The following is a 23,169-nucleotide window of genomic DNA, read 5'->3' on the forward strand; positions in this document are numbered from 1 at the left end:
ACTAGATTTTTTTTCCTAATGGAACTTGCACTCGGGTCTTAACTGTAGCACTTTTGGCATCTTCGGGCTGGTAAGTAAGTAAGGCTCTGACACAATTTAGAAAAGTTTGATTAACTAAGAATTGTTGAACTCGGTGATGTCACGTCTTTGCATGGAGGGACTAATGGGTACTCGATCAAAAGTGCGTTGCTGTTTGTAAAGGCTAAGATATGGCCTTAAGTGCTCAGTCTGGTAAGAGAGATTTTTGGTAGCCTGCTGTATTTTGTGCTGTGTTCCTACCTTCCTGGCCAGCATTTAACTTCATTACGCTTACTAATGGGTTCATCTCGATTCCTCATTTTAATGTTGAACAGCTGCGAGAGGTCCCGCTGAGAGCAAAGGCTTGGCTCCGGAGGGTGGCAGTTCATAAACACAAAATACTGTTTTGAACTAAGTAGTGTAAATGCTTGCTCTTAAGTTGTATCCTACCTTCCTTAGGATGTTGTAACAGAGTTTTGTTTTGACTGAGAAAGCTGAAGGCATTGATATCAGTAGTGTCTTATTGCTTTTAATCTTTAACCAGCGCTGTTTTCTTAAAATATTTGCAGGTAGTAGGAGTGCTTGTGCACTTTGTAATGATCCATAAACTTTGGTTATAGCAGGTTTGTTGTGCTGATTTCCTGTTGGGCAGGCATGCAGAGGGTGGTAACTATCTATTCCTGCTGTTTTCAGAAGGAAAAAACCTTGGTCTTGGTGGTGGTGTTTTTTTCCCTCCCACAGGACTACCACTGAATGAAGTTCATTACTTTCCAGTGAGTAAACTATTTATTACAAGCTGTAAATCACAGAAATACGACCGAAGCCTCCTGCAAACTTTATTCTCTGTGTCAGAAGTTGTGTGAAGGAATTCAGCGCAGGAACAGCTGAGTTCCTGGTCGAGCAGGGGCAGACCCTGTCCGTGCTCTACGATTTGAGGGTTGCCTCGTTGGGCGCTGCCAGGGCTCATTTCTGTGCTGTCGGATGACACGTAAGTGGCTAGCTGATAGTGCTATCAGTTTCTTGGAGGTGTGTACTGCCAGTTGCTACTAGGGGTGTGTGTGCAATCTGATTCCGTGTTACTTAGCGTGAGGCAGTACCTCGTAATTAGTTAATATGTTGCAACGACTGAATTATGAGTAGCAGTGATATGAGACGTAGCTGTAGGTTTAACATCTGGTTTATGAAATTTTGATATCATCTCAATACTTGGTAATACACGCTCTGAAGTTGCTATAGCTTCTGAGATAAATTAGTATTGTTGCTGCTGTAATTATGAGAAGCAGCGTTGAGGAAGTTCTAATGTTCTGTGACATGGTTTTATGGAGATCTTTATTGGGAGTTCTTGTCAATGCTAAGTTTTCTCCAAATTATTGTCAATCAGTCTGTTTCTCTTCATTATCATCCTTTTATCCTCTTTTTCATGTGTACGTGTTCCTCGTTCAAGTTACAAACTAGACATTTGGTCTCACCTAATGTGTGTGGTAAAACTGTAGCTGACTCAAAATAATAGCTTTGTCTTTTTATCAAACAATTTTCAAACAAACCCTTCTGTGATATGTAGCTTTTGTCAACTGCTTCTGGTAGGCTAGTTTTAATTTGGAGGCTGCAGCACTGCAGCTGTGACCTGTAAAAGACAGGTGGCAGTCTGCTCTCTGTAATTCCTCCAGAAACCTGCTGAATTTCACAGCTTGAATCATGCAGGTTAGGTATAGTATGCTGTTAAAGCTGTTGCTGCTAAAACAGCAAACATTTTTCATAAAAGACTGGGGATTTTATTTTAGTTTGCTTCATAAGTGTGTCAAATTATTTGTTTAAGAACTTTGCCAGGTTGCATTGAAGTATAGCGCATTTGGCTAATGTTTGTCAGGAAGATAGCAAATGTAAACCAAGTTAATGACCGCAAAACTGCAGCCTAATTAGTGTCTTGCTCTTGATTTTGCTAGAAATGTATGTTCCAAAGTATAAGGCATGTAAATCTATTGCTGTTTGGTGGATTTGTTAATGTATTTGTTCTCAAATTTGCCTCTTCTCCGAGGTGCTTTGACACAGTCCAGCTGTCTGCTGCATAAATCAATTCTGTCTCTATACTCATTATTTTTATGTAAATACATTAATAAAATCGGGGACCACTTCGAAAGAAAGCTGTATTTGTTTCCCAAAGTATATTAGGAAATCAGGTAACTTCAGAAAGGAGCTGATGTTTGTCGGTGGTGGTAGCAGAATGCTGGAATTGGCATAAAGTCTGCATTGAGGCCTTTGCAGATGAAATTTTTGAGTTTAACTCAAATTTCAAAACCATCTTTTTGAAGGTTATCTTTTCAACGAGTTTGATTTATTTTAGCAGACTTTTAAGTTTTGTGTAACAAGTCAGCTGCACTGTCACTTCCAAACTTATCTCTGTTGAGCTCATCAGTGTTATTCAATTTCTGTGTAATAACAAAATGGCACAGATTTTCACTCCTCCCATTTTTGAAATCAGGACATTTCTCTGAGCTCCAGTATACCTTGGAGTTGTTGGATCTTCCATTACTGAAAGAACTGGTCAGTATTTTCATGACTGGGGTTTCTACCAACCCAATAATGTAATGGATTTTTTTTCACTTGGAGGACATTGATTGAATAGCTGTGAATCTTTGGCATATATCTTACTGATTTTGAACGCCTTGCTAGACGAACAGTAACATGCAACTTGTTAGCAGTATTTGGTTTAGGAGAAGCTTACAGAAACTATAATTTTAAGAAAGCTGAAATGCAGCCTGTTGCTGTCCTGTGTCTCTGTAATGTTGGGGATGCTTTCTGAGGCTTTACAGAATACACTCCAACTCATTCATTGGGTGTATGTGATGGCTGCAGGCTTGGCTTACAATGCAAGTTGGATGTCTTGAAGAGATGGGCCATACTGCAAATTGTGGAGTTTTCCCACTTTCTTTTCCCTACGTCTTCTCTGAATGTCACCGTTGAGCTCCTTTCTCTGCTGCCCTCCTTGTCTGAATCTAGGTAGAAGATCAGAGAACCACTGAAATGTGCTTTCAGACTAGAATTAGCTGTAACTGTGAATCAGGAACAATCACTAAATTTAACAAAAAGTCTGGTATAGCTAGAGGGAAAGTACTTTAATAATTTTGGGCTCAGTTCTTCTTGCCTAAAGTACCATTGTTGCTGAATCACTTGTTTCTATTGCTGGGGAACTCTACAGGCAAAGGTATGTGAATGAATATTTGTCCTGTAGTTTAAAAAAAATGATCAGGCAGTTTTTATGCTTGAAAAAACAGAGCACAGAACCTCAGAAACTCCTTTTTTTTTTTTTTTTTTTCCTTCTTCATAATCTGGATCATTTCAGTGATATGTTTTTAATGGAAGTCCACTAGCATTTGCATTGGCCCCAATGATTATGAAGCTTACTGTACGACGTCTACTGAAATGGCCTGGTGTGGGAGTAGGCGTACAGGATGGAGCCCTTTCTATTGACCCTGTCCAATAGAAGTGCAATTGGACCAATGTTGAATACTGAGGAAAACTCCTGGCCTTGCCAGTTACGAGAGGATACATCGTGTATTACCTTGTGTGTCTTTCTTTACTAAGTCAGGGTCAAAACTGAAGGCTGTGGGAAGGGATTGCATTTTGTGTGCAGTCAATGGCTGCTCTTTTCTGTGATGGGCTTCCTGGCAGGTTCTTCAAAAAACACCAGTGCATCTGGGCTGGTGTGTCCCTTAATCTGGGTTCTGTTATTGATGTTCTCGTCTGTTATACCTTGTTCTGCTTCTTACACTGAACTCACAGTAGGGTTATGTGGTTATTTTATTGGATTACTATCAAAAACAATGGTGGTGGTAGGATTCTAATTTTTATCTAGCTTCTTTCACTCCAGTCTGTACTTTTCCTTGCTCGCTTTTTCTAAGCATTTTTTTTTTCCTAAGCAATGACATCAAAATATTTAATAAGAATGTTTAGGAGAAAGTAAGTGTACAAAATAATAGTAAAATCACTATTAGCATTTGATGCTGTATTGACCAGTGTTGCACTGTGGGACCAATAGTGTAGCCGACAGATAGGATTTCAGCTTTGGAAAGGAACAGAGAGGGCTGTTTTCTGACGGTGCTCTTCAAGGCATGTCATCCTGTTGTAGGCTAGTCATCTGAACAGTCAGGCTTATGAGCTAGCTGCGAAGCTGAAGTAGCTAAAGTTGGTGTGGGTAGTGTTGGTGTCTATTGTACCTGTTTCTGATGCTGTAAATCCACATCCTCTCTTGCTTGCTAAAATACTTAGAGAGAGAAAACAAACAAACAAACAAAAAACCAACAACAACAAAAAACTTTGTCTTCTAATAAAAGCTTCTCCTTGTGACCTGGCGGTCCTTGAGTGCTGTGTTCCCCAAGGGCAGGCAGTTATAGGTAGAGAATACTCTCAGTAAGAGAGTTTTGTTGTAGTTTGTCATTCTTTGCTATTCTGTGTCTTTATGTCACTCAGTTGTCTACTGGGTCCTTTTAGTTGTGTCGAAGTAACTCTTTGTGTGGATCTGTACTGTAAGCAATATTAGGGAATGGATCCTCTTAAAAATGTTTTATTTTCTTCCTCTTTCAAGTACCCGTGGCTGCTGATCTCAGTAAGGCCCCATAGGCGCTGATCTCAGCATGACTGAGGGTGGGGAATGAATATTGCCGTAGGAGAAAGGAGGGGAGAGGAAAACTGGGTATGTGGATAAAAAATTACGATTAGTTCCTCAAATAACAATGAAATTTAGTACTGGTAGAAGAATTCTGGGAGATTTTGCCTCAGTCATTTAAAGTGTATTGATATAGCCTTGTTTTACACTATTTTTATGTGATGCTACAGGTTCTCTTGTGCAGATTGCAAACGGACTGAGACCCAGACATATGCTGGTCTTCACCAGAAGTCTAAATTCATCTGCTGAGGACTGAGGTATCTGAGATGCAATGCCTCATTGCATTGCCCTTGAATGTGTCAGGAAAAGGAGAAATTCAGGGTAATAACCTGTTAAAAACTGGAGCTCAGTCTTCCAGAGCTTGTCTGTCAGACCTTACTCTGTTGAGAAATGATAATGGATTCTGCTGGAATTGGTAGCATAAAACGACATAACTGTTCTGAAAATCTACTTTGATTTGCCAAAGGCATGAGGTCATGCATACAGATTTAGGGATGTGTGATTGGTGAAGAAGTTAGAGTTTGTGAGGAGAAAAGCTGCTTTTGATGGATGTGGGTATGAGTCCCAAAATGCCATTAACGTGAGCCCTGGAGACTTGTCGTAAAGATTGGTCAGGGTCTACAGGCTCACCTGAACTGTCCAATTGAATTGCAAAATTTTCCAAATGATCTTCTGTTGCTCTTGTGACTGCATAAACTTTGACTCCTTACCTGAAGAACTAGATATGACTTCAAAATTGAACATAAAGCAGTGCACCCTTGGCATCATCCTTTGTCTGGAGTAATCAAAAAAAAAAAAAAAGGTAGCTAGCAACAATAGCAAAAAGCGACACCTAGGCTCTACATCAGAATCACTGTTCTTTTTGTGGTGCTTGTCTGTTGTTTTAAACTAAATTTATGGTCTGGGTGGAGGGGCTCATTTTTTTCCTTCAGTTATCTTCTGTACAAGTGAGTTTGCAACTAGCTTTTGGAATAAAATGCCATTTTTGCTCTCATCTATAATTGGCAGGAAAAATTGTTTTGCAAATTTATTTAAACTGAAGGCCAAGGAAATCAGCATCAGGGTTTGAAGAAAAACAGGCTTGAACTACGGGTAAACACTTAATTCTGATATTTGACTTGAGTCTTTGTATTTCTCTCTCAAACCTAAAATCATGAAGTGCTCTTAAAATAACTTGAGCAATGTATTATTTTTTCCTTTGAATATCTATATGAACACATTGTCCACAGTGGTCTCTCTGCCTCTCAGGAAACACGTCTTTTTATAGGATGACAAAGCTTGTTCTTGAATTTCAACTGCAGAGGTGCTGTATTGTAATTTTTTTTTTTTAGAAGTCTCTTTTTAAGTACTACTTTGTAGGGATATATTACTAACGCTTTAATACAAGGAGATGCAGTATTTTCATAACTTCAGATATAGGGAGTTCAGTTTGTTTGCAAAGAACTATTCATGAGGTTGACTTACCATTTTGATGTATTGTGAATTATTTGCTGTAATCAGACTTGGTTAATAATTGCACGTCAAATCGTTAAATTTGTAGATTTAACATTCCCCATGTAAAAGTACATTATAATAGACTTTTTTTTTCCTGTTACTTTCAGTAATCTTGACTTTAGTGAGCTCTGAATTGTTAGCAATGCCAATGCTGACAATTTTGAAATTGGCATTTGAAACAAATTCAACAGTTGATGCCACAGCTGTTCTGTGCTCTCTGTGCATGCTGACACCTTCAAAGATGTATCTGTAGCACTAGATCAGGTCTAGGAAACTTGATTAGAAATGAAACCTGAGGATCTAGAGATTTTTGGTTTTAACCAGCAGATCTTGTTCACTTTTTGAAATCTTGTCTTTCCTTACCTTCTTTCCTCATTGTGGGAGGTGTTGCTCTGTGGCATGTTTGAGTCCCTTGTTTCCTTCTTGCTTATTTGATGACTAAAACTTTCCAAGCCTTATAAGAAATCATGGATAATGTGTTGAATGTTCTTGCTTCTACATAAGGAAAAAAATTTTCCACAAATCAGTCTTCATATGAAGAGCAGTATTTCTGTGAATGTTTGTATTAACCTACAGATAGATGGTAAGTGATATGAGCGATCTTAGGAAAAATTGTCTGGCTGTTTCTGGACGTTGTTGGATGTTAAGTACTTTTAGTCCCACCCTGCATCTCAAGACATTAAGAAGAGAAAAAAATGTTCAAGTTCGTGATAGTATCTAGGTCGATTTCCATCATTGTATAACTAATCGTACAACTATTAGGTTTATGTGAGCTGAAACGCTTACACGAAACTTACTTTTATGACTGAGTCACAAGGATTTGAGTTAACAAGACTTAGTATTATGTTGTTCAAGTTTACGTATCATACTGTGACTGAAAATAATTTGGGAGTGTTATTGTAGCAACTGACTGGGAAAGAAGTGATGACCAGGCCTGGTTGATAATCTCTTCAGCCTTAGCAATGGTAACTGGTGTGTGAATAAGCCATTAGCGTCTTCTGAAATGTCTTGTATAGCTTCTTTTTGCAGCAGTAGTTGCCAAGGTGTACTCACCATTATAACAGTACTTAGGGTGATTACTGTATTTTTTTTTTCTCTTTGTCCCAAGAGCACTTTCTCAGCCAGAGAAAGCTGTTGCATCAATTTACCATTATTGTTTTTTCTGGTGGTAGGCCTGGCTGTTCAAAAATGAATGGAGATGTTTCTTTCTTGCCCCAAGGTGTCTGCTGTTGGACTCCCCGTTCATGCAAGGAAGTCTGTACTTGCTTGTGTAAAGTGACCACTTCCAGTGAATTCAAGTGCACTTCAGAACATGAAGTGAAGTGTGGGATACACTCCGTCCAGAACTGTTGAAGTAAAAATAACATTTCTGGTGCCTTATGCAGTGTTTTATGAGTTAAGCTGGAGACACTAGCTAGTTGCCCTTCCTCTAGCATTTCTGTTGACCAGAAGCTGCCTGTGTCTTTCAGCTGATTTGTTTGATTTGCCCAAGATTGAAACATCAAAGGAAGATTAAGTATAATGCATCCATATAGCAAAATTAGAGAGTTGTTAGGTACTTTAAAAACTTGAAAAATATATTTTAATAAACCTAGGGTATAATAAGCAAAACTCATGTGAGCAATAACTTTCGTGTAGGAATTATTGGATGGAGCTTGATGTCCAGAATTATTCTAGTTAGATGACTGGATTGTAATAGTGCAGCCTCCTGACAGTAAAACTTCTCTACGGTGTATAAACTCTATGTTAATTATAAAATGTATCTGTGACATTCGTAGTTTCTTAAAGAAATGTTTGCCAAAAACATTTGTAGTTGTTTTCTGTCTTATTGTATGCATGGTCAAAATTAACCTTATTTTCCAGTTCCTATATGTATAGTCTGCGTTTCTGTGTGTACGTGTTATCTTTACATACATACGCATGCACCCTCCTTGTCCAAATTTTTATGGTCTATTCCAGTTTGTCACAAAGTAGTCTTGGCTAGATTGTATACCCAAATTGTTTCTTGACTCAAAATGCTGCAGTAGCATCCCAGACAAAAGCAAATGATAGTGGAAGGACAGACAAGCCTGTCTGAAGGAAAGAACTGGTCAGCTTCAGTCCAGTGGATAGTGCACAAGACTATGCCAAAAGACAAAGTGAACTGAAATAGAGATCAGAACGCTGCTCTGATAGTTTTAGTCTGAGCTCTGAAGAGCTCATCTCTTTGAAGAGCAAAGAAATGTTGGCATCAAATATTGATTACGTGTACTATCTAAAATTCATAAACTTTTCTCTGGCAAACTGGAGTGCAGGGAAGAATGGAGTAACTTTAGTTTAACAGCAAGGGGAAAAATGAACAAAAGAAATGTAATTTAAATTAATACTTCACAATGGCTATCATGAGATCTTTTAAAGGCAAAGGCCATGATGTGATTTGGCTGGATTTAGAAGATATTAGTGAAACAGTAGGATTCTGGTAAATTATGAAGCTGTATTAATGAACAGCTTCAGACCAGGAACATGGCCAAACTAATTGGGCTACAGTAATAAGATTGTACATAGAAGTTTGAAGTTCTGATATACTTTATCAGTTTTCATGAAAAAAAAAAAAAAAAAAAACTTTTTAAGTACAAGCAATTCTCCAATTTGCCTTTGATTTGACGGTGTATATGGCCATGCATTCTTGCTGCAGGCTGTGATTAACTCCATCTATTATGTAAGATTTAGGTACACTTATGTTTTAACTCCAAAATCCTTCAGATTATGCCACCTTCTGTTCCCTTACAACTGCAGCTGTAGTTCCAATAGTGTGATAAATAGATAGAAGTCTATTACTGGAGATAATCTATGGCAGTATGTTGCTTTTCTAAGGTTCTCAGTTAAAGGTTAGGTGATGAGGTTGCATAATACTAATGAAGCAGGGTGGAAAATTGAGAGTTAACTTTGACACTGTTTCATGGTCCAAAGAAATTTGGAAATGTATGCTCTACAGGGTTTGCTATCTAACTTCTAGTATATACTATATATTTAGCAATATTAATAAAATGAGCTTCTATGCTCTGTAGAGTTGCTTTTGCTTTGTGCATGTCTTCAGGCAAAACAATTGGAATATCCCTTGTTTTGTTTAATAATTTGGCTTAATTCTGCTAGACCTGCCATGTGTAGGACACTGCCTAATGTAAGGGAGGCCAGGGCACTTCTGCATTCCTCTAGTAGGAATTAATGAACTAATGATTCTCTAGATACTCAAGTGATTCTATTCTGTGTAGAAATAAAATGGTCTGAATGGCAGTGGTGGTTTAGTTTGTTGATCCCAACCCAACTAATGCATTAAGGGTGAAAGCCTGTTGTGAGTTTTGCATCTTGGTGAAATTGCTTTTTTTTTTTTCTGCTTTTGCTCTCTAGCAAGTCAGCCAAGATGGTGTCCTAGCAGGTAAAATTGTTTCTGAAAGCAAGTTCTTTGCAAGCTCAGCCTTGAATTAGAAATCAGGAGGTGTGCTGAGGATCCTGTTACCTCTGTCACATCCAAGACATGGTAGGTCACCTTTCTGGCATTCCCATAGCCCATGCTGAGTGTCTTCTGGTTGCTGGTCTCTGGACAAGCAGGAGTGACAGTAGCCTGCCTGCATCCATGCTGCTGTCTGCCTTTTTCCTGCTGCTCCATGTCATGAAGCTCAGTACAAAGAAGGGCAACTGCTGTTGGGTGTGTGTTTTTTAAATGCCTCGTTCAGGGAGTAAAGATAATGAGGTAGGTAGCAGGCAAGGTGGGAGGAACAGCTGGTAGAAGTAAGAGGTGGGAGAGGAAGTAGGAGAGAGGATGTGTTGGATGCGTAGGAATGGGAAGTTTCAGAAGAAACCAGAGCCAAAACTGTTGTATGAAAACAGTGTGGTGGGTGCTAGAAGGCTGGATAAGGGCAATTGCAGAATCGTGAAAGTGTTTCTTCCTTCTTTCCTCCACACAAGTGTACCTTGTGCTCCACTCAATCTCATAGCATTGCCCTGGGCTCCTCTTCAGCTTGCCCTGGCTGCTCATAAGTCCTAACTCCTTCTTGAGTAGGTCATGTAACCAGGTTGCTGCTGTGTTCACTGCTGCTATACTCCTTAAGTACTTAAAGGTATGCAATTAGCTAATGTAAGGAACTCTGTGTTAAACATCTCACATATAACTGCATGGAACTCTATGGCAGTGTTGATGTAAATAATTGGCATGCAGGAGGAGTTGCTAAATATGAATTACAGAAACTGAACCTTTAATTGGAAAACTGGGTCAGGATAACTGGAGTAATGTCACCAGCTTTGAGAATGAGCACTGTTTTCATTTGCACATTGAAGGGCTGTGGATCTACGGGGCTTTCAGCTGTCCTCCAGGTATGAACTTGCCATACAGATTGTTTTTACTTTGTGTTTCTTCTGTGAATTATTACATGTGTTGCAGTAGAACTCTATCATTTATGAGGATCATCTGAGATTATGGAGGTAAACAAGTTAATTTTTAAAACTGATACAGGCCACTCTCAGTACATGCTTTGATTTATGGGATGGCATTGGTTATCTGTTTTGGGTTCCAGAAGTCAGTGTGAAATGGCAATAACTTTTTTTAGCTCTTGGAGAGAGATCTTTGGTTCAGCGTCGTTCCTTTGTAACCCAGGGCCAGACTCTAAACATTCTATCCTTGAAGAGGAAGGAGAGGTGGGGGGGGGGAAGGCAATTGTTTTTACTAAAGCAATTGATTAGCCAGTCCTGTCACCTGTGAGCTTACTATCAGCAGAAGACCTATGAAATGTTATGGTTCTGTTTGGTATGGGGTCACAGTTTAAATAGGCTGTGGACTTCTGCCTGAGACTTATTAATTATGGTAAATATAGAACACATAATGTTTGCTTAAATTATCTATAATACAAAGCATACTTGTAGATAATAGAATTGCAGTATAGCTTTTTTTATTCCACTGTCAGCATGTCCAGACCTTCCCGCTCCCACCCCGTGTCTTTAAATATCGTTTTGAAAATCTTTCAAAGGTAGTTTTATTAACTTAACATAGTGCAGATGTCTCTAGCTGTGAAGAAGAAGTCACAATGAGTTGTAGTGCTGTGTCAAAAATATCATTAAGAGGCTTAGAACAAAGGGAGCAATTAATGAACAGTCTTTATGGTGAACAAATGTCAGAGACTCCTCTAGGGCTAAGCTGCTTCTCTGCCGTGTTCATTAATTGCTCTTTTGAACAAAGTTGGTGTTGATGACTGGGTTTAATTAAGCATACCTGAGAAAACCCACAAAAACAGAGCAGAAGTATTAGAATGGAAAAAGTGGCCTTTAATTTAATAAATAAAGACTTTTTCCTTCTCATGGGCTTTCATGCTTCATGCAACTGTTTCTGGCTGACATTTCTTCCTAACTATTGGGATTGTCTTCACTGGAGGTTTTGGCAGAAGATACGTCTTATTATTTGCTTCAGGTTGTATGTCAAATACCATGCTCGCATTTAAATCGCTGTGATTAAAAATGTATTAATCTATTATAACAGAAGACAACTTGCCGTACAGTCTGTCCACCCATTGAAATGTGTCAGGAAAGGGAAAAATTGCATGTAAGTAGAGATGTAGAAATCTTAAATCTTAATTGATAAAGCTCATCCTAAACTTGCTGCCCACATACCTTGGTTACTGTTGTCTTCTTGGGAAAGCAGACAGCAGCTCTGTAGCATAAACTCTTAAATAAAACTGTATTGTCCAATGTACTCAGTGATTTGTAGGTCTAAATTGCAATGTGACAACTGGTGGTGATAACAACGCCCATATTGTTATGTGGAATATAGCGATACATTTATCGCCATGTTTCTTTATTGTATTTATGATTCTCACTCAGTAAGATAGAAGTAGCTGTGGTCAGTATAGTGTACGCTACTGGAGTAGTCTCCCTGTAAGGTGAAAGCTATTTATGATTTTTTTTTTGTGTGCATTGAACTGAAAGTTGCAACAATACATGGAGGTCTTTTCCAACCTTAATGATTCTATGATTCTAAACATTGCTATTTTGGGTTTTGGTGAGAAGGACTTCAGGGTAGGGGGCAAGAATATAAATCACAACTGTCCTGTGCTAATTACGCTCTTCTCAGATATTTATTTTGGTTTTATTCATAAGTTCTATTGTGTGTAAAGATAATCAGAATATGCAGAAGAGTTTTGTGAAAGAGGTTTGTAGTACTTTGCAGTTTTGAGCCACGTGGTAACTGGAAACTTTAATAACTTCACAGTGCCGCTTTAGAAGTGGAGATGTGCCATGGGATGGACACGTCAAAACTTAGTATAAATAGCACATCCTATGGTGGCGTTCATCCAGCAATCTAAAATTAGCGTTGTATCCTGGATATGATACTGCTGGTGGTCACAAGCACTAAACAGTATTCAGCGCCCTTGATTACTCAAGCAGATCTTAATGTATTTATTTTAAGTGTTTTATGGTTTTATGCAAGGCTGACTTACTGTTATTACTGTTGTTCTTCACGTGGCATCAAAACGTGCAGTGTGTTTCATAGCTATTGAAACAAGGTGCTGGCCAATGAGGTTTCCCATGGTGAGCTCCAGTCCTGTGTGAATGGAAGCCAGGGGCAGAATTCCAGCAGGCTGCAGCCGGGAGTAGAAGTAAATCCCAGTGTATTTCTGATAACATATAAACATGAACTCAATCATCAGGGTTGTGAGCAATTTGTTTCACATCATAGTATTTTACTGTTGTAGCATTACAATAGACTTTGGCCAAATAAGCTTGGGGAAAAGTGCTGTTACCTGTATTACGGAAAAGTAAGGCTTGAGGGAAAACAGAACTTGGGTATTATGTTTTGATTAATTGTTTGAATGTTTGCTACATGTTTGAATGCAAGCTACATTAGGTTCAGATTAGTTTTATGGGGAAACTCTGTACTGGCTTTTTTTTGTTTGTTTGTTACTCTTGTATGTCTTGCACTCTACAGCACCTTTCTGGAAAGACAGAGGGACAAAGACTTTTTATGGACTCTAGGCAGTAAGTTTCTTTAAAATCCATTGGAATGACCTGAAGAAATAAGACAGCATTTCCTTATGGTTTGTTTATTGAATACAGGTGTGCGTCCTCACTCTCCGTCTTCACCCCCTCAGAGAGTGCTCATGAGCATGCGCTTCACTCTCTCAATATATATACGTATGTGTGTGTGGGGGGGGTGCAGGAGAGACAACAGAACTCTTGATATTCTCTTAGAGGACAAACATCTAGAAACAAAATCAGTAGTTTTCTTTTATATTTTAACTATAAATCACCTAGCTTTTGCAATTCAACCAGAATATCTCAATAAATCTTATACTTTTTTAAAAAATTATTATTATTATAATACCGTCTACTGGCTCTTAAATAAGGCGTGAGATTTCTGTTCTGTGTTTTCAGATTTGTCTGCAGATCTTTATTGCTTTGCTCACCCTTTTAAGTGTAGGTTCTTATAGTTCTTTGTTCTTTAATAGTTGTAAGAATTTTAACAACTTGAGGGATAAAATATTTTTCTACATCCTTAAATTATATCAAAGTTTTCATTTAGTTTTACTTCTAGAAGTCTATATAGTGGTGGCATGAGGAGGTTGAATTTTTTAGATGTAACTTTCAATGCTACAGTAAAGAGAAACCTCTTTATTAGTACAGATGTAGCGATAAAACAGGTTCAGTGGGTAAGGCAGAAGTGTAATTTGTCCAAAGATAGGTGGCAGGGCCTCTTTCTGTTTATTTGCCAAAGTAGGCCATTGGCAGACTTTTGAAAGAGTGATGGGATGCGACAGGCACTTGTGTTTTGAAAGCAGAGAAAAAATGTGTTTAATAAAGGTGAGTATTCTGAAGCGATCTCATTTTTCTCTCTCTTGGCATTGTCACACAGTTTTTCAGAATGCGGGTCTTTGGGACAGTGCTCTCTTTCTTCCTTCTTTTGTCTTCATAAAGCATCCCTTGGGGAAGGGGAAGTGATTTGGATGTATAATGTTAGCCAGCACATGTAACCTTCCTTTTCTACCACATAACAAAGGGGTGAGCTAGAAAGAACAGCTTCTCTGGTTCCTCTTTCTCTATGAAATACTCAGTTCCAAATGCCCTGTGAGTTTATGGAAATGGAAGCCCTACAGCTCAGTAAACCTAAGCCTGATAGCTTAAGCAAGTTTGGATCTATTTATTTATTTATTTATTTATTTTAATTTTAGTAATACACATCTGCTATTGTAGGAAAACTAAAAAATAAGGGGTTTCAGGAATAAGAGTAGGCCTTTTCCCACCAAAATAAACCTGACCTTAATGTGCCTCTAACGTAGTGTGGTGCCCCAAGGATCTTGTGATTCTTATTTGCATCTTGCAGGAGCATCCGTTAGAGCTGTACTGTTGTAGGGAGTGAATGGCATTACAAGAACAAGTGCCAGAATGTAACTTAGCGCTGTAGCTTGAAGTAGAAATGAGTTCTGCAGATCTGTTTTACTCTCAAAGTGAAGTCTGTGTGTGTTTCTAGCCCTTCATCTGTAGGGAAGCATTAAATGCAAGCACTGAAAGGAACCTTCTAAGAAAGTATGTAGGTCTATAACGCCTCTGTCCTGTCTAGGGAGAGAAATTAATTTTTACGTGCTGTTTTCAAAACCTATTGTAAAGGAGTTCACACTACTTCAATGGAAGGTGTTCTATAGGTAAACATGTGAATGGTATCCAAATTCTGGGAACTTAAACGTAGTAATAACAAATATGTAGGCACTTAGAAGCTGATAATATTCTGACACAGGGAAAAATCCTGATTGTGTTTTAGAACTCTTCTGGGTGGCAACCTAAATAGTTTAAAAACATTTAAAATCTGAAACCAGAAAGGCTTTGGTTGCTCTAGTCTTTCTGTTTAAAAAGTTCTGATTGTCTTCTAAGGCTTGCAAGAAAAAAAATCTGAAAATGACCAATTTAATGCTTTCTTCAAATGCAGCAGTCATGGTGGCCTAGATGGAAGGCTGATGGATAACGTTTTGGAGGCAAAGTTGAATTCTGGGCCCGATCCTTCCCCCTGAAGCTCTTGAGCTTCCCAGTAGAAGTGTCCTGCAGGAGTGAAGTGTTGCTGTTTTGGGCTCATCTCTGCAAACAAGCCACATCTGTGGCTGGGATGGCTCAGCTTTTTTTCTGGTGGCTCAGTCCTTTTATCAAGGACTTAAACTTCACAGAAATAAATTATTCCCATATTGCTGTTAGTTTTGACACTGATTGTAGACGAAGTTGCTTTAGATATGGAAAAACTCCTTTATGATACTTGTTTAGGTGACATCTGCAGCTTTGCATAGGAAGTAGAAAACATGACTAGATCTTTATGACATGACATTTTAGGACAGTTTGACAAACAGCATGAGAGAGATTTGAAAACACAGGATGATGTAAGAACTCACTGCCTTACCTAAATGTAAACACTGCTGGGAGAAAAGGTAAGCTTTTGTTTAAAACAAAGCAAATAAACAAACAAAACCACACAGTTGAGAGAAGAGCAAGCTATGATTTAAGCTATTTTCTTGTATGATTAACACCTGGATTGTCTTCAGAAAACAGCTTCTCCTTCTGCTTTTTTAATTTCAGGGTGGTTATTGAGCAGTAGGGAGCTTTTACTTGTATCTGATGCCTTACTGAGTTCTGTGCAGTTTCCTGGCTTTGTTAGGAAGCTAAAATTCCAATTTTAGTTATCAGACATAGAAATCATTAACAACATTTATTCGTTTTTAAACACTTTTCCGTTATCGTGACACTGTCAGACTCATCCAGTCATCCACTTTCCACAAAACATAATTGAAAACAATGAAATGTATCAACTTTTGTGGACAGGTAACAGCCTGGAGAAGATTTTTATCTGGCAAACCTTCAGTTTGAATGGTGTTTTAAGAAGCTGCATCTGCTTCTTATAAAACTGCTTCTTATAAAACTCTAAGAACAGTTTTAACAAAGTTAAAGAAGGCTGTCCTAGAAGTCTGTGTGCCTGCTTTACTTTGTCCTTTGCTTTAAACCAAGTGATGTTTTGTAGAGGTCAAATAAGAAAATTGTAATGGAAGTGACACACAAATCCATTAACGGCTTCAGATTTTTAGATTTCAGCATCTATTGCTTCAGTTCATAGTGAGGTTCATTTTTTATGGCAACAGTTAATAATGTGGGTTTGATTCTTGAAATTTGATTTATGTACAAAACTCCTTCAAAAGAGTAAGTGCTCAATGGCAAACTGGTTCAGACTGAGGAAGTAAGAGGAATTAAATGCAGCTTTAAAGTAGTGGTCCTCTCTATTTATCAAAGAACATTCTCCATAAGGAGTAATAATTTCCTGTCATACTAAGAAGTGAAGAAAAGCTAAAGAGAAGATAATTAAAATGAAGAAGTGAAGAATTCTTTTAATAGACCAGAAAGTAGGACATTTTTTTTTTAGTAAAATTTAAAAGCTAAAAAGGAAGCCTACTAAAAATGTAAATGCTTTTTGTAATACATTAGCAAGTCAATACAATTTTCTCATATTTCACTTTGCTTTTGGAACCAAAGCAACATGCATATACTTCTTGCTGAAAACGTATGGTTATTTTTCCTTAGAAACTTGCAAGTTTCTTTGCATTATACACGTGGCCAGGGAGTTGTATATTGACAGATTAGCATTAAAAGTAAGATAAAAGGAGATTTAGATGGTACAGATATTGTGTACTGAATTTTGCAGCCTGAGGATGGTAGGCTCTCCCATGTTCACGTGTATACTGTGTGCAAGTCGTTTTGTCATTTTTGATCTTATAGATCATTCATTTGCCGAGAATTTATCAGATGGTAACATCTTCTACTAAGATGTCCTGTGGTACCAGGAGACTGAAGTGCCAATCAGAACTCTGTATATAGAGAACATTATTTTTTTGTTAGCATGGAAACTGTATTTTTTTTTTTAGTATGCTTTCTGGATGATGATTGTTTCATGCAGCCAAAGGAAAGTAATTATCTCTACTATCTTGTGTTGTGTGAATTTAAGCAGTTTTACAAAGTTTATATCAGGTTATAGTGCTGTGGATATGTGTAGAATACTTGCTAAAAAGTCACGTGTGAGAGAGAGAAAGGGATCAGTGTTGAGATCAGTGATCAGGAAGCAGAAGGGTGTTAGGAGATGGATTTGGAGTGAATTAAGAGCAAAGAGGCTGATTGGGATGCGTGGGAAACATACGTTATTCTCAGTCATAAGATACAGAAGGCTGGTATTAATTTGTCATGAAGAATGTGGTGAAAAATGATGTCTTGAAGGTCTGAAAGCAACCTTTGATGTATTGTGAAATATGTGGACAATGACATTTTAAAAAATACTTTCTAAAGATGGCATGCTGTCAGCTCCGCTTTACATCATGACAATTTTATTTTATTTTTTTTCCATTTCCGTACTGTGTGACAGTGACAACAACAGGCAGTGATAATACTATGGGATAACCCAGGATGGTGGTGCAGCCATGCTGCAAGGCTGCAGAGTGCCTCTGCCAGGGCTGCAGCCAGCTCTGGGTGCTGTGGGACTGCCCAATGCCTTAAACAGATGTAAGGTGTGATGCTGTTGCAGCACTTTAAAAGGAATGAAAGCGGTCAACAGGTCATGGCTGGGGTGATGCTCCCTCCAGTGCTTCTCATGCAGTGGTTTTGCTGTCAGCTTTCCAAAGTGCATCCCTTGGTATGAACAACTGGTCTTCTCTCTGTGCCCTCTGTGCTAGTATTCTCTGTTGCTGAATGTACATAGAGCACAAAGGTAATGATACTCTTGTTTATAGGTGTTGTGATTTCATGTTTTGTACTTAAAGTATGCTTGTATCATTATGGGGCACTGGGCATTTAAATAAGAGGTAAAATTCCTGAGCCCTGATAACGTGACTTGCTACATCTGGACTCACCATCTCAATTGTAGAACCAGAGGCAAGTAAAACTTGTCCCTGCATGAAATACCATGTACAGTCTGACACCAGACTCTATGGTGTTCTTGAGGGCTTCTGTTGTTGTGGCTTGCAGAAATCCTAGCTGAGAGGGGCAGAGTGCTGTTGTGTTTTGAACATAAAATTTGCAAATTCTGGCTGAGACTTTTGCCTTGTGACTGTAGTTACTGCTGGCCTCATTGAAACATACAGGAGCATGTTTGCTGTACTGTGGTGATTAGAAAGTATTAATTTCATTGCACATGAAAATCCCTAATGAAAGGTTGAGCATTTTCTGCCACTGTTAACTTCTTACAAATGTAATTGCTGCTATGATTACAGAATGCCAAACTGAATTTGAGGACGTGCAATATTCTTTTACCACTAGTCTAGTCAAATAATTTTTAATGAGACAGAGCTAGCTGAACACCCAAATTGGTTTGTTTACTTCAATAGCTTAACTGAATTAAAATCAAAGAGCTTGCATGGGCAGGGTGTAGTCCATGTCATTGCTGGACTCCATTAATCACCTCCTTGACTGAGGGCAACAGTGTTGAACAGTGACTTATAGATGATTGAATAGCTTTGCTCTCAACAGCAGTAATGGTACCCAGCAGGCTGCTAGTGTGCAATCACAAACATCTGCACATTTGAAAGCTTCCACTTCCCTGAATAGAGACATATTTTACGCCCCCCCCCCCCAACAAAACAAAACCAAAAAAACAACTTGCTTTTGCATGAGTGGCTTTTGGGAAAGGACAAAGTGGAAATGGTTTGACTTTTGTATGTGATCATGTCATCTGAGTTTATCTTTAGATCCTTCTGCTCTTGATGACATTAGTAGACTTTGTTTTATTATTAGTTTTCATTGTTTTGGCTCCATGGGATCTCTTTGACATTTGATACCCAGTAGTGAAAGAAAATGTATTCTGTTTGCCAAATAACTCATGGATGTTTGTGTTTTAACCGCATTGAAAGTAAATGTAGTCACTCTCCTATAGATGCGGCACGATGTTCATTATTTGTACAAAGCTGATGGTTCCAGCTCTTTTGCAAACGAGCTTAGTAGAACAGAGAACAAAAATTGTTTCTCCAGGCTATCTTTCTTCTAAAGTGGTCTTTTGGACAAGTGTTTGAATACATGGGAAAAGATTATTAAACATCAACCACCCTTCCCCTCTATATCACCAGTATTTTCCAGTGTCCATTTGGTTGCTTACTGTGCCCTGGGTGAGTGTTACTTATTTGTTGTCACTGTTGCAGAATCACCATATGTAGTGTGGTTAGGACTGGTGGAGATCTTGTAAAATTCTGTCATTATGTGACCTGAGTGTCCTTCTCAATGTAGTCTTTTTCTGAGGCCTGAGTAGCACACCCTGAGGTCAACCCCATCTGTTCCAATCATATTTGTTGTATTTGGCATCTTCTAGCATGTTTTATGGAGTATCTGAACCGCAGAAACTGTGTGTTCTTCATGACTTCCAGTAGTTGATGGAAATGCCCTGTAGAAAACTAACACAAAACGATAGTTGTGTTTGAATTTTGATATTGATATTTTGATATTCATTATTCACCTTTCACTATTTTTGTAGTAGAAAGACCTCAGATAAGAGGACTTGGCAGGTATAAAAAGAAAGGGAGGGGTTGGGGGGGAAGGAAAGGAAGAAAGAATGCCTCCTTCATCGGTCAAAGATAATTGGTTCTGTACTGAACATGCGTTTTATGTTATGTAAGGACATGGATATGACAGGCTTAATCAGTTTTGTGAAGTGGTCAAAATTTATTGTATAATTGAAAGGTGAAAGGTTTGCATCTATTAATCAGATTGTATTATTAGTTGGTAAAACTTCAGACTCAAGGATATCTTTATTTTACCCCAGTAACAAAGGAGAGCATGATGAATTGCATTTGTTCTCTAACAGGTACACAAAATGGTGCTTCTAGGTAAATATCTGTTGCTTCAGAATATATTTTAAAAATGCTGGCAAATAGCAGGAGAATAGGGCATGTACCACTTCTGTTAAATACCTCTTTGATGAAGCTAACTGTGATCTTTAGACTGTTTCTTTCATTATTATCACTTCAACATTGATACTGGGGGTGGGAAATGACACCCTGGTTCAGAGTTCCTACTTTACTATCATGCGGGGAGAGGGATTTTTCATGCTGTCTAAAATTGTCTAGGTACTGAGATGAGACACCCTTTAATTTGCCACCTAAAATGTCTTATGTCCCTGAAAATCCTCACAATTAGTTCTTTGTGATTTTTCTAATCCGTTTAACTTCTATGGCCCATGGTTCTTGATACAAGAAACTGTGTTTGTCCCATGTCTTGGCCTGAGCACCTACTGAGATGTTTGAATGTATTCTGGCTTGTGATCTGAGCTGGTCAGTCCTATTGTTGGCAAGGAAACGGTGGAAAATTAGTGTCTGGCAGAGGGGTCATGATGTGCATGTTATCTTTTTTTTTGCCTGCTAACCTCATACATTTCATCTGTACATCTGTGTTATATTACCTATTTCCATTTCTTTAAATACAGAAAAATTAATTTTGTGGTTAAAAACAAATCCACACCAGCTAAGGCATCCTCTTAAATGCCTTCCACTAACCAAACTACTTGTATACGTATATATTTATAATAAGCAAGACAGGGTCTTTGTGTGTCAAGACCAGGAAAATGAGTTTTCATCCCATCTAGGAAGAATCAATAATGGGAGGATCATTAGCTACTGGCACTTGTCCTGGAACATAACCTGCAGATGCTATTAAAAGAGTGATTTAGCATTAGCATCCAGTAGATCACCATGAGGTCACAGTGTAAACCAAAATTAAGTTTTAGAATACTTATCCTTATAAAACAAAGGAAGTGATGAAACCTTATTTGGACTGTGTGACTTCCTTCAGACACACTCACTGGTACTTGTAGATATTGTCGGTTTATTCAGAGGCAAAGTGTTTGTTGTGAATTAATTTGTTCTTTTTTTTTTTTTTCTGTGCTGAAGCTGTCAATACTGGTGCCCAGTTCAGCTGATGGATTTAGTGATACAAATCTGGGTTCCAATCACTGGTGTTTTCTGTAAGCAATCAACACGTGGTGATACCCACCAACCATAACTAACTGAGGCTGGATCCACGCAGACACTGGTAGGCAGGAGGCTTTGGACACTGTACTCACTATCTGGTTGTGCACATACAGCTGATGTTTTGTCAGCTCTGAGCGTTTCTAGTGAAGGTTTTCAGTGTAGCCTTTGAGCAGCCACACTCTCTGTGGACAGGCAGGGGCCTCCCCATGCCTGCCCCACATGCGGCCAGCCTAGGCCATGCCCTGCACGACGTGCTCCTGCCACATTGCCATAGCAGTGAGAGCGTTGCTACAGCAATAGGAGACTATTTGGGAGCTTGTGTCTTTGGAGACCATAATAAATTTTGATGTATTTTGTGGCAATATATGTTTATGACATTCCCAACCCTCTGTGTTCGCTTCTTTTCTGACTTAGGTGTGGCAGCAAAAATTGTTTGCTATCTTGCGCTGCGGCCTGTAGAATGGAAGTGGCCTGACTTCCAGCAGGCCTTTGCATGTATTCCACGCTACGATGGTAAGTTTCAGATGGTAGCTTCGTGTTACTGCCTGAGCCAGCTTCTGATAAAGCAGAGTGCTGGGACAAATATTTTACTCTGGAAATAGTCCCCTTGAAGGACTAATTGAGGATTAAAGCACCAGACAGTGACTTGTAAGAAGTTGATAGAAGCTGCCTTACAATAAAATATGATCCCATCTGTGTGGGATAGAAGTGGTAAGGTCAACTTTGGATCTATTTGAAAAGGAAAGGAAAGTTTCTTTTTGAATATTTATGCATTATTCAACCATGTTATATTTGTTTTGAGTATCTTTGGCCTAGTTCTGAAATTCTTGCACGTGCAATTATTTTCATAGACTCTATTGGGGTTATTGTGTGTAGTACATGTACAGTATCGCTAGAAGTGTGTAGGTATTCCTAAGTTATTAAAAACTCTTATGTTTTATTATCTTCATATGTGACTTTTTAGTGCTGAATAATAAATATCAGTATTTGCACTTATAGCTAAGAGTATGGTTGGACAATAAGTTAAGGGATTATAGAAGGAGTTTTTGAATGATCTGAGTTCCCATGTCTTATAAAGTTAACATGACTACATGAAAAAATATGGATAATTCTGTTTTCTAGAGGAAAAATAATAACTTCTAATCAAATCTACAATGGAATAAGTTATTTAATAAATTTTTCAGACGTATTTTGCTCTAGGTCAATTTTGCGATGAAACTTCTCAAATAAAAGTACAGCTTTCGTAGGTGTATTAGTAGCAAATAGCCTTAGAGATGACTCCGATGTTCACTTCATCCTTCCTGACGTGAAAGTCTTATCTGGAAACTATAACAACAATATCATTTTTTGTTGTTTTTGTTTTTCTCTTGGTGGTACAGTTGGCACAAAGATTTAACAGGCACCAGTAAAATTGTTCGTGAACCCAAGTATTGTGGTATATTGAATTTTATGCTGAACTTTCGGTTAGTGAAGGAGTGTGGGGAGGTCCTTATCAGAGCATGTGGGGGTGTCTAGGGTAACCTGACTTGCCCGCAGCAGGAGCTGGGTGTGCTAAGCAATCTGCACTTGTGATGCTGAGTTTTGTGCAGATCAGCTCAGTGTTGCAACCGATATCGGTCAACTGTTGTGTAGGAAAAGGGCTGGTGGTAGGAGCTCTTTTCGATGGGGAGCTCAAGTCCTGGCTTTTAGGCTTATCTGTAGAGACCTCAGTATGAGTTTCCTGACACAAGAGGAGTAATGTTTTTTGGCTACGTTTAGTATTATTTGCTTTAAGTCACATAAATTATGTGTGAACTGCAGAACAAGATTAGCTGCAGTGTAAAAATGAAAAAAAATAGAGTAGGATTAATATTCTCTGCTTCTTTTGTAAAGAACAGGTGGTGAAAATAACATACCTAACTATTTTGTGTTATTCAGAATTGTGCTGTTATCATCTGCTTTGCATTAGAAACTGTGAATGATACTGATAAAAGAAATGAGGAGGAGAAACTTGCATCAAAGGTA

General features: G+C 38.4%; 1 protein-coding gene across 6 annotated transcripts in view; it reads left to right on the forward strand.

Annotated features, from left to right (window-relative positions):
* SEMA5A (semaphorin 5A) overlaps positions 1-23,169 on the forward strand; it is a 332,344-nt gene that overhangs the window by 1,638 nt on the left and 307,537 nt on the right. Inside the window, exon 1 of one of the 6 annotated variants that reach the window (XM_040548224.1) lies at positions 52-70. The exons of 3 other annotated variants lie outside the window; for them this stretch is intronic. The gene's annotated coding sequence lies outside the window, so the exon portion shown is untranslated. Of the gene's footprint in view, positions 1-51; positions 75-755; positions 1,007-23,169 lie in introns of those variants that run through there. 2 more of the 6 variants (XM_040548223.1, XM_040548222.1) reach the window with 2 other exon arrangements.

The sequence above is a fragment of the Cygnus olor genome, chromosome 2 (genome assembly GCF_009769625.2).
Source record: "Cygnus olor isolate bCygOlo1 chromosome 2, bCygOlo1.pri.v2, whole genome shotgun sequence".
Classification (NCBI taxonomy): Eukaryota; Metazoa; Chordata; class Aves; order Anseriformes; family Anatidae; genus Cygnus; species Cygnus olor.